The sequence below is a fragment of the Epargyreus clarus genome, unplaced genomic scaffold, assembly GCF_041222505.1.
Source record: "Epargyreus clarus isolate Ecla_fem2 unplaced genomic scaffold, WU_Ecla_fem_2.2 ptg000036l, whole genome shotgun sequence".
Taxonomy (NCBI): Eukaryota; Metazoa; Arthropoda; class Insecta; order Lepidoptera; family Hesperiidae; genus Epargyreus; species Epargyreus clarus.
Window position 1 is genome coordinate 1,460,260 of NW_027332241.1, and position 12,718 is coordinate 1,472,977.

General features: G+C 38.6%; 1 protein-coding gene across 6 annotated transcripts in view; it reads right to left on the reverse strand.

The window, feature by feature from the left end:
* Positions 1-12,718, reverse strand: part of Fas3 (fasciclin 3) — a 197,371-nt gene that overhangs the window by 156,929 nt on the left and 27,724 nt on the right. Inside the window, exon 2 of one of the 6 annotated variants that reach the window (XM_073092508.1) lies at positions 5,252-5,295. The exons of the other annotated variants lie outside the window; for them this stretch is intronic. The gene's annotated coding sequence lies outside the window, so the exon portion shown is untranslated. The remainder of the gene's footprint in view (positions 1-5,251; positions 5,296-12,718) is intronic. 6 annotated transcript variants of the gene reach the window in all.

A 12,718-nucleotide genomic window follows, 5' to 3' on the forward strand; every position in this document is an offset into this window, starting at 1 on the left:
CGGACGCTGCAATGGCTGACCAATTATTTTTTATGTACCCCCATGATATGGATATCAAATGTTTCAATTATCAAAGTTTTTTTGAGAATGATACAAAAATAAGGTTAATCGAAAGCCTTAATACTTGACATAACTCGAGTTAAGTTCTGTGGTTTCACCCGCGTTTAAGTGTAAATTGTCTGGATATTTCATGTTCTTTGCGCGGAACCCTAATTCTTTTAAGTTACTCCGCATAAGGTCAGCTAGTAAAATTCCTGTTAAAATAGGTCTGGAAATTTCAAAGATTAAACATCCGACAGACAACAACAAACAGACAGACATACAATTTTTTTAATAGACACAGAATTCCAACAGATTTGGTAAAACAAGTGACACTAAAACTCATTACAATATTTATTGTGCATTTTCGACTTGAATTTGTCTATTTAAAAGATCTTATGAGTATGTCTTCTACGCCGCAGGCTTACGGACTACAAACCGGTCTACCAACACCGTTGTAGGAACAAAAAAGCATCGAGGTAACTGACCTGTGGCTTACTGAGATTCAAGTAATTGTTACTTTACTACTTTACGCTATGATACCCTGGTACTTTGGAATTAGCTTCTCAACCAAAGGGTCTAGGGTTCGATTCCCAGGCACGATGATTTTTCATAGTTATGTGCGTATTAAAAATTCTCACTAGCTTTAACGGGGAAAACGTCGTGACTTATTTTTTTAATATAGGAGTAGCAGACGAGCATGCAGTCCACCTGATGGTAAGTGGCTACTGCCGCGTATGGATATCTGTAATACCCAAATAAGATTAGATTCCTACCTGACCTCGGTCACATGTGCACCACTACCCCTGAGGACTAAGCTAAAAGCCCGGGAAATTTCTTGCTTTAACGGTGAAGAAAAATGTTAGGAGATCTACATCCTTGAGAGAATTGTAAAAACCTTTCTAAAGGTGTATGAAATAAAGTCTACCATGATACACTAGGCTGGCGTGGTGGATTACGGCCTAAAGCCCTCCTTAAGGAAACCCGTGTCCAGTGGGACAATAATGGGTTGAGGAATGGGTTTAAAAATGGAAGAACCGACCCCGACGGCAGCCCCAAACCTTTCTGCCTAATAACAGCAGTGTTAAGCGCTGCTATGTTCTGGTTTGAAGTGTGGTAATGGAGACATACTTTTCGAGGCATTCCAGCTTAAGCTAGCGGCGCATCCGTTGTCAACCTCAGGTAGGAATCTTATCTAGGGTTGATTACAGATATCCATGAGCAGCAGGAGGCGTACCATCAGGTAGACTGCATGCTGCTATATTTAAATATTTATGCCTGAAACTTCTTCACGATTTCGCACAACACTTTTCGTACATACCTATGAAGGAAAAGATTCTATCTGTAGTCTTTTAGACTTCAAGGCAGGGTTTGTCGATCTTATCTGAAATGGGTCGCTCGGGGCGGTGAAAGCGGGCCCAAGGAACAGAAAATTGGACTCCGATTGTGAGCTACGGAAACAGTTACATCCTTAGACTTTGCAGACTAATATTTTGTTTGAAAACAAGAATCTAAGTCTCAAAGTTGGAGTTTATGTATACTTCAGTAGTGTTACAAGTTTTTATTTTTAATATAGGAGTAGCAGACGAGCATGCAGTCCACCTGATGGTAAGTGGCTACTGCTGTATGGACATCTGTAATCAACCCCAGATAAATTAGATTCCTACCTGAGGTAGGCCACAGATGCGCCGCTACCCCTGAAGACTTATGTTTCTCTATAATACAGGAATAACAGACGAGCATGCAGTCCACCTGATGGTAAGCTACTGCCGTATGAACATCTGTAATCAACCCTAGCTAAGATTAAATGCTTAAATGAGTTCGGCCACAGATGCGCCGCTACCCCTGAGGACTAAGCTGGAACGCCTCGGAAAAGTCTGTCTCCCTTACCACACCCTTCAAACTAGAACACAACGCTTAACACTGATGTTATTAGGCAAATATAACATCTTATATTGTATGAACATCTTGATCGCTCTATAGCCCTATGCATTTTATCCCTTTGAGCAAAAAGCAATATTAGCATTAGCCTTATCTCATCCAAATACCATGATCATAATCATCATCATCAACCCATTACTGTCCCACTGCTGGGCACGGGTCTCCTCTCAGAATGAGAAGAAGGCCATAGTCCACCGCGCTGGCCTAGTGCGTATTGGTAGACTTCACATCCAAATACCAGATTTAATCAGAAATACAGGCAACCGTCCTAAATCATTCTAATTGGAAATGTATGCATCCTAAGTCACCTAACGGTTTGGCAACATACATAAATTTCCATACAAATTACTTGATTACCTTCCGATCACACACAGGGTACTGATTAAAACTGATTTCAGATAAGTCACCTGATGGTAAGGCTACTGCCGTCCATGGCCATTTGTAATCAACCCCAGATAAGATATTCCTACCTGAGATCAGGCACAGTGCGCCGCTACCTGAGGTCTGAAGTTTGAAGAAAGTTTGAAGAGGTTTGAAGGGTGTGGTGAGGGAGATAGACTTTTCCGAGGCGTTCCAGCTTAGTCCTCAGGGGTAGCGGCGCATCTGTGGCCGACCTCAGGTAGGAATATCTAATCCTATCTGGGGTTTATTACAGATGTCCATGGACGGCAGTAGCCACCTACCATCAGGTGGACTGCATGCTCGTCTGCTACACCTATATTATAAAAAAAAAATACGTGTGGCACTCGGAGACTGCCGCGGTAAAGCTATTGCATAGCATTTTTTATGCTATGAAAACGCTCAGAAGGAATTCCAGAAATACAATATATTCTTCCATAATCATCAGCATTTACGTTAATACATCTTTATCCACTATTTTATCATATCTCCATTATATAAGACATTGCAAATATCAGCTGACATTTCATAACTCCAAGCAAGACTGAACATTCTAAAATATAAAATAGAAAAGTATTTAATAAGTGACATAAAGTATTAACAACCAGCAATATAAATGGATCAATGCGATGTGCCTGTGACATTTGGCCGAATGTTACAGGTACATCGCATTTTTCATTAATAAATGCACTTTGTTTATTCATATTTAAAACACTTTGTACACAAATTATTTGTACCATAAATCATAATGGCGTTTTGATTTTGTGCTGTCAAGTCTGTCAGTTGTAATTGTACGTTTAAAAATAACAAACACTCTTTTACGTTATTTTATCAATCCAGAATTCAACATAGCTTATGTTGATAAAACATATTATTTGGATAATATGGTAATATAATTTTGAATTTTATAATGGGAATATAAAATATACTTCACGCAATTTTAAGATTTCTGCACGGATTATAAAAAAATGTGTATTACTGCCATCTGTGTTCAAGTTGACGAATTAAGGTTATCAAATAAAATAATAAGGAATGTAAAATAATACTTTATTCAATTATATCCATATTTTTCTATTGACAGTCAACAACTCGGTTGCCTGGAGACTTGATATCCAACAGTCCTCCACCGCTATTTTCACTTACACCACCAGGGGCGCCGGCAGCATTTGGTCAAGGTGAAGGCGCACCAGTATGCCATTTTCAGTTCTGACTTCATAATGGAGTCTACCTAATCTTCGGATGACGACTCCGAACTCCCATTTAACTCTTGGGTTGGTGTAACTGCGGACTTGTACCTTATCACCTTGTCCGAACTCCTGCGTTGGCGGTGCATTGTAATGTAATCTGGATAGTGGGGCGGATTTCTTAAATAAGGCATGCATATAGGTTCTTACCTCTCTGCCGAACATTAACTGATAAGGTGATAACTCTTTTGTATTAGGTGTACGTCTCAAGCGTGCCTTGACAGTTAACAGTTTATCAAATAAACTTCCGCTCTTGCTGATATAAAAGAACATTCAGGTATTAGCCGATTATTTTCTTTTTGTACATTCAAGAATTTAAATTTTAGCTTTGTATATATTTCTTCAAATTCGTACCTGTATTTTATTTCCTCTCCTAAATTTTCTTCTTCTGTAAGCCATTCAATTTTTTCTTGAATCGCGTAGAATTTGTTCAAATTTTCTTGTAAAGAATTCAGTCGTATATTTATTTCTTCTATGTCAATTTTTTCTATTCCCGAAATGTAATTTTCGGTTCGTTTCATTAACCCACGTAATGTGGCTCGTATTTCCTTATTGTTTTTTTAGTTCATTCGACATCTCGTCGCCAATATCAAATAAAATAATAAGGAATGTAAAATAATACTTTATTCAATTATATCCATATTTTTCTATTGACAGTCAACAACTCGGTTGCCTGGAGACTTGATAGTTGGATATCAAGTCTCCAGGCAACCGAGTTGTTGAAAGGTGTTACTTATTTTCGTTACGGAATTTCTCGATTCGGTCGCCGCGCTCAAAGCCCGCGATAAAAGCTATGCAATAGCTTAAAAAAATACTTTGAAGTCGTCGACCACCCATCATTGTCTTCTGTCACCTTACAAATGGTCGAGATGGAGTAGCTCGGAAAGTATGCCTTACGTATTATTAGAAGGGCACAGATATGGCTCTACTACGCTCTACTTTTGAAATTAATCACCAAATTCCGATCTCATGTAACTGTTGATCGACCTTTAAAAACTGAGCTATCTCCACTTTCCATCTCCGCGGGAGATGTAATACAATCGTGAATATGAATTAGTTTGGTACTTTCTATAAGGTTTTTGTTTTGGGTTGGTCTTCTATTTTTCGCTTACTAGTTTCCACCCGTTATTCATACTCAATCTATCCTGATTTTACCAATTAAAGATCTAAATCAAGTACGAAATAATTGTCAGATCTCAATGCCTGTTAAGCAACAGATATAGTATTTATGACAGAAGTTGAAGGTAGTTGTAGTGTATCATATTGTGGGTAGTTTGTCTCGAGCGCATACGACACGGAATGAGAGCGGACTGTGTGGGGGCAGTCATGCTAGACCGTCGGTGAGGACGGGCGTGTTGGTGCGTGAGCGAGCCAAATGGGGTTTAAGTGATACTACTATCCCGACGTTGAGTCGGGAACACTACAGTAGTCCTACACTCAGTTCCCAGCTACTTACAGAGCAGTTGGGAGTTGACGAGCTAAAAGAGCGAACTAGTTTGTTTAGGAGCCGCGAACGAAATTGAGTGATCCCAGTTGCGAACTAGTACGCCCAAGATTAATAAATATTTACAATCGAGCAGAGATAAATGAGGTTACATCTCTAGGGAAGTCGTATAACATACTCTTACCACGTATTTCGATGTTCTTCAATTTGTGGAGAATAATTGCTTACCTGCAAAAACAAAAAATCTGTTAAATGATTTACAAATTTTCTTACTAGAGGTTTAGATGCGGCAAACATAAAGCATGTGGACGCGATATTTGGCTTGATTAAACTCGATGCTGCAAACACTTGCAAACCGACACAAATTCTCTATCCACACATTTGAATTTGTGACGATTTTTCGAACACGCTATTACAAACATACACAAATATAAAACAACCTTGCAAGATAAAAATAAACACATCGTATTCGTAACAGACAGGTGTAAAATTGAGGGTAGGTTGCACCACATAACTTTAACGTTAATACAAGCTTAACCAACCGTCCAATTTACGGCCAAATAATACATGGGTTGTAGCATTTTTACGGTTAATATTATGTCATAACTAACACTTAACCCTAACCAGTCGATTTTTAAAAGTTATTGTTTTTGTCAACTTCTGTATTTGTCAATGTCGACAAAAAGTCGGCCTCGTAACTCCTTTCAACATTTTTCGCTAATCCTGTATCGAGTACGGTAACTAACATTGTGACACGAGAATTTTATACATATATAAGATGTATAACAACCTTCCATTTCGTTCGTACGCACTAATTCCAGCCCAATTACATGTAAAATGTGTAGCAACCTTCACTTTTGTTTTCTCAACGCTCCGGTGGCCGGTTTTAATTACAGTAACTAAACAAAGAACTTTTTGGAAACTGTACAATTAGTATATTTGTTTTGTCTGCGCAAATATGTTACAACTCGATAACTAGGCCCGTTTAAAGTTTCCAAAGTTAACCATAACTTTGACGATAGCGATGGGATGTAATAAGGAAGTCTGAAGGTGGTAGAACCCTGTGGTTCGACTCCGGCGGCACCACCGCCACACCTATTTCTGTTATAACAGCAGTGTTAAGCGCTGCTGTGTGCCGTATTGAAGGGTGTGGTAAGGGAGACATACTTTTTCGAGGCGTTCCAGCCTAATCCTCAGGTGTATCTGTGGCCGACCTCAGGTAGGATATCTAATCCTATCTGGGTTTGATTACAAATTTCCAAGGGAGGCAGTAGCCACTTACCATCAGGTGGACTGCATGCTCGTCTACTACTCCTATATTATATAAAAAAAAACTGTGTTGCACAAGTTTTTTTTTTTAATTCATAAGTAGCAGACGAGCATGCAGTCCACCTGATGGTAAGAGGACCGCCCATGGAAATGTAGCCTATGCCATATAGGGCTACCTTTTGCCCACCGCGTTGCTACCTCCCTTACCACACCCTTCAAACCAGAACTCAGTCAGCTCTAAACACCTGCTATAAGTAAGAAATATGTAGCGGTGGTCTTTCTAAAGTCAAACCACAAAGGATTCTACCACCATCACACAATCTAACTAACCTTTTTTTTTTCTCGGGGGAAACCTTCAAAAGGTACCCGACGAGGTGAGAGTGACGCCGGGTTATGTGGGATTTTTACCGCACTAAAACCCCCCCCGGTGGCCGTCCTCAACGCTTGTTGGAGAACTCCGGGATCTCCACCGGAACACAACCGGAGCCCTCCAAGCGTGATGCCCAACGGGCTCTACCCTGGGGGAGCAGTTTTCGCTCCTCCCACGCCATGTAGTGTTTACGACGGTATGCGACCACACATACCGCCGTCCTTCCCGGGGTCGCTTGCTGGACGATTCGAGCTCCCACTCTTGCCGCCCCCAACCCTTCCTGGGCCCCCTTTTAATCGCCTCCTACGACAGGCAGGGGATACCGTAGTCCTATTCTAGTCCCGGAACTACAGGGACCAATCTAACTAACCTAACCTATCCTATTCTCCATATTATGAAAAGAAATAGGTTTATTCTTGTATTTTAAACAAAAATGGAATGCAGTAATTTTCAGTCTAACAACCTTGAAACACCATTTCGAAAACGTACAGTAACCATAATTACTGAACCCTTTTGTGTTCAACGATTTTCGAAAATGGGCGGTCATTAGGACCTCAATGGATAGACAACTGTTCTGTATTCAAATGTATACTTTGACCGGAATTTTAGAAATTTCGAAGGCGTTAATAGGGTCAAGTTTATTATTTCGTGTTGTTAAAGTTGCCATTTTTTGCCGCTAGAGGTGCTATAAATATGACGCCATTATGATTTTTGTAATGTCAAATTGACAGCGATTGACAGATATGTTGACCATAGACTAAATTTTCATAATTTTAGCAATACGCGCGCCATTTACAATTTTATACATTGGTGACATGACCTCTACTATTTTATGAATAGTTTCTTGTCTATGCTTAGACTTTTTTATTGAAAACTTTTGCAATGTAAAGCTTATTTCTTACCTAAAACTATAACTATCATCTTTTTAGGCGCATCTGATATTAATTCCTGCCTTGGAACCGGAATACAGCTACTTTACAGAAATAATTGTAACAGCACCATATTTTCAAAACCTGTTTTTATCTAAGCAAGCTTTTGAGAAATACAGAACCAGACAATGTTATTCGATTACTAACAATTATTACAACAAAAACATTATTAACACAAAAAATACATACCATTTCTAAACGTTTAGTTCTACCAAATTATGTTACGAACTAAAAATATATTAAAATATCTAAAAATAGTCTTTATCACTCCAACATACGGTGCAGAAAACAGCAAAAACAAAATGGCGTTCAGGTCTTTAACCCGTTCTAACGGTCAGCCGTTATTTTCCCGCGCAACTTATTTCAAAATGGCGGTTTGCGACGCGTCCTTCAAATCGACACGTACTTTATCGATTTCGTAAGGTTATTTAATTTTTATTTCAATGGTATTGTGTACATTGATATAACTTTTTATGTTTCACGGGTATAGTTTAATTAATTCTCGCAACTTCACATGAAGGTAGGTGAAAGTCAATGTTAGGGCTCGTTTACACTCGACAAACTACCCGTCCGCCTGAATCAGACCTTATTATACCAAATGTTACCAAATTCTGTTGTTATAAAATATTGAAAGTTGATAGAAACACTATAGTTCAAGTAGGAAGTTATAGTTCGCGTAAAACTGCTAGTCCGCGCTGAATATATAAAAATTATAGTTCAAAAAACTAAAAAACACGCTTTTATGATAAAATCAACTAAAAAGTAGAAAATAATTTTCAATCTAAGAATCAATTAAGGAACAGTAAATAGTATAATTGTGGAAAAAGTGTGGGGTGCTTTTCGAACCTGATAAATGGACCCCACACTTTTTCCACAATTATACTATTTACTGTTCCTTAATTGATTCTTAGATTGAAAATTATTTTCTACTTTTTAGTTGATTTTATCATAAAAGCGTGTTTTTTAGTTTTTTGAACTATAATTATTTATTAATTTTTAGTATTTCTCGTTATAGCGACCACCATTATTCATCGTTTGTAAAAAAATCAAGTGTCTATCTATTACGATTTAAGAGATAAAGCCCAACGACAGACGAACAGACCGCAGAGGGTTTCGTTTTAACCTTTGAGTACGGAATCCTAAAAATCATTCTACAAGAGGGCATTATAGATATGTTTCAGAACATTTGAGTTATAGGGAAATAACATTATTATTTTCTAATCTAAAAATCACGATATAAAAGTTACGCCTATTGAAACTAAATAGCAATAATTATTATTTGCAATCTAAAGTTGCGATGAACTTTGCTGAAGGTGTTTGAAAAATCTCGCCTCGAAAATCGTTAATCCAGAGGATGTTGATAAGGACAATGGTACAAAACTATTAATGTTTAAAATATTGAATTGTCATCGGTCCTTAATAAGTATGCCAAATTTCGGGTTAATCCGACGTTTTTAAGGAGGTTAAAATCATGTTGAAAGATTCCGTTACATACTAACATACTAACATACCAACATACATACGTCTGAAGCTAATAAAAGCGTGTTAATGAATCGCGTCGCCATAGCAAATTGTATGACTACACTTGCTCGCAACAACTTCAGAGCGGACTAGCAGTTTGGCGCGGACTATACCTCCGCCACAGTTTTTTCTTGAGTAAAACTTTTTTGCTTTTCGGTAGAAGGCAGTAGATATCAGCTGACTTACGTCCATTATTAATAATCAATCTTTCCAATATTTTCCCTACCAAAACAACCGATAAGTCTCCTTTACCACACCCTTCAAACCAGAATACAGCAGCGCTACACTACTGTTATAACAGAAATAGGTGTGGCGGTAGTGCCTGGCGTCGAAGTAGGGTAGGGTTTCTATCTTTATACAAAACAGAGGGTTCTACCTTTATTCTCTCTCATACCTCTAAAGGTGGTAGAACCCTTTGTGGTTCGACTCCGGCGGCACCACCGCCACACCTATTTCTACCTAATAACAGCAGTGTTAGGCACTGCTGTGTTCCGGTTTGAAGGGTGTGGTAAGGGAGACAGACTTTTCCGAGGCGTTCCAGCTTAGTCCTCAGGGGTAGCGGCGCATCTGTGGCCGACCTCACGTAGGAATATCTAATCCTATCTGGGGTTGATTGCAGATGTCCATGGGCGGCAGTAGCCACTTACCATCAGGTGGACTGCATGCTCGTCTGCTACTCCTATATTATAAAAAAAAAAAAAAAAAAAAAAAAAAAAAAAAAAAAAAAAAAAAAAAAAATTCTACATCTTTCGCACGAGACTATTAAAATACAATTAGTCTGTACAAAATTCCGTCAAAGTTCAATTTAAGTGCGTGATGTAACTTAAGGCAGCGGAACTAATGGTATTTTAATGACCATAGATTATTGAATAGATGTCGCTACTGGGAGGAATGCCCATAGACACATTTTGATCCTTATGCCTGGTTTAGATGCGTTGTCCCTTTAGTCCCGGGTCCAGAATAAAGCTACAGTATACCCTGCCTGTCGTAAAAGGCGACTAAAAGGGGGTTTCCGAGATTGTGGGCGGCAAGATTGGGAGCTCAAATCGTCTAGCAAGCGACCCCAGGAAGGACAGCGGTTTGTGTGTTCGCATGCCGTGGTAATCACCAGATGACGTGAGAGGAGCGTAAATTACTTTGCTCTCCCCAGGACAGAGCCCGATATATCGCGTTTAGGGGACTCCGTGTTCCGTCGGAGATCCCGAAGTTCTCCAACAAGCGTTGAGGAAGGCCACCGGGGGTTTTTTTTTGTTAAAAAAAGGTATTTTTGCCATATCACATTACAGTTAAACGCTTCTTAATACTGGTTTAAAGAGTAGTATGACACTAGCGACATCTATTCAGTAATCCGTGTCCATTAAAATGCCATTAGATCTGTCGCCTCAAGTAACATTTTGTTTAATAATATAAAAGTAGCAGATGAACGTGCAGTCCACCTGATAAAGCTACTAACGCCCATGGACATCTATAATCAAACCCAAATTGAAGAGTCCTACCTACCTATCCTACCTACCTCGGAGAAGTATGTCCCTTACCACACCCTTCAAACCAGAACACAGCAGCGCTTAACACTGCTGTTATAAAAATAAGTATAGTAATGGTTCCACAGGATTCTACCAGTTACAACTTGAAAGTCTCCCTGTATATAAGGACTCATTGACTTCAGAAACCTCAATAGTCCAATCTTTTGGTAAAGCTTCCAGCTTTCAAAGCTCAAGAGGGTAGACAGTAAAAGTTTTAATAGCAAAATGATGAAGTTAAAAGTTAACAAACAGAAGTTATTTAATTTCGCGGAACGAGAACTTGAGTTAACTTTCCACTGAATTGAAACTTGAAACTAATGATAATTTACCCTACCATCAATAGGGTTGTGTAATAGAAATAACTTATTTAAAAAAATAGTAAGGAACAAACAAAGTAATTTGTGGTAGAACCCTTTGTGGTTCGACTCCGGCTGCACCACCGCCACACCTATTTCTACGTAATAACAGCAGTGTTAGGCGCTGCTGTGTTCCGGTTTGAAGGGTGTGGTAAGGGAGAAAGACTTTTCCGAGGCGTTCAAGCTTAGTCCTCAGGGGTAGCGGCGCATCTGTGGCCGACCTCAGGTAGGAATATCTAATCTAATCCTATCCTCCTGATCAGGGTCGTCAGGAATCAGGATTAATGATTTTCTTGTGCGATTTTAGCGTGGTTTTTAGTTTTTAAACTATAATTATTCAAAAGTTCAAAAGTTATTTTGAATAATGACAAAAAATACCAGACTGTTGTATGGGGCACCTTCAATTATTCACTTTTTTTTTAATTATTTATTACGGTTAAACACACAACAGCCATAAAGCCAAACAGCCATAATAAAAATAGACCTGTCACTTGACGTAAATTTCTTTTTTGAGAGGAAATGCGTCAAAATGCTCCAACGACGCATATAATTAGTCACACCACAAATAAGTGGTAAGGTTATCTTAATTAACAATGACAGTTATTTTTATGAACTTGCAGTCGCAAACAAACTGTAAACTAGGGATGTGGAAAAATAATCGATTTTTATAATCATCGATTATTTTTGTAAAAAATCGATTTTTAAAATATTAAAAATAGTTTTAGTTAAGAAATCGATTTTAACAGAGTGGTGACGATGTTTTTTTTTATTGTCAAATTTGAATAAAAAATTAAGCCCCTTTTTTATGCCTGCAGATTTTGAATTCAGTTTTAAAAATGTAATACAAAAATCTACATAAATCGATTTATTTTTAAAGAAAATTTGATTAATAATAGTTTTTAATGTTTTCCCACTAGCTCTCACATCCCTAAATCTAATCAATCCCAAATAGGATTGAAACCTTACATCAGATCGCTCGATGTTGTTTCTTGTAGAAAACAACCCCAGGGGTTATTTATTAGAGGTCCTCAGGGGTAGCTACGCATTTGGCCGACCTCAGGTAGGAATCTAATCCTATTTAGGATTGATTACTGATACCCGTGGGCAGTGAACACTTACCTTACTTATCTTATGAAGAAAACCTTATTTTTAGGGTTCCGTACTCAAACGGTAAAAACGAATCCTATTTTTTTTTAATATAATATAGGAGTAGTAGACGAGCATGCAGTCCACCTGATGGTAAATGGCTACTGCCGCCCATGGACATCTGCAATCAACCCCAGATGGGATTAGATATTCCTACCTGAGATCGGCCACAGATGCGCCGCTACCCCTGAGTACTAAGCTGGAATGCCTCGGAAAACTATGTCTCCCTTACTTGAAAACGGAACGCAGCAGCGCCTAACACTGCTGTTATAACAGAAATAGGTGTGGCGGTGGTGCCGCCGGAGTCGAACCACAAAGGGTTCTACCACCTTCAATATATAACTGTAGTACATAATAATTGTAGCATATCGCTTTTCGCTTGCTATGAAACTAGGGGCTTAATGATCGAAATATTGATTATCAATTAGGGAGGTTCATTCAATGTTAATTAATAATATTATCTCGGGGTTGTTTGATTTCAGTTATTTTTATCATCCCCTACCCCTTACTGTGTTGATTGCTTTTATGTCTTTTATA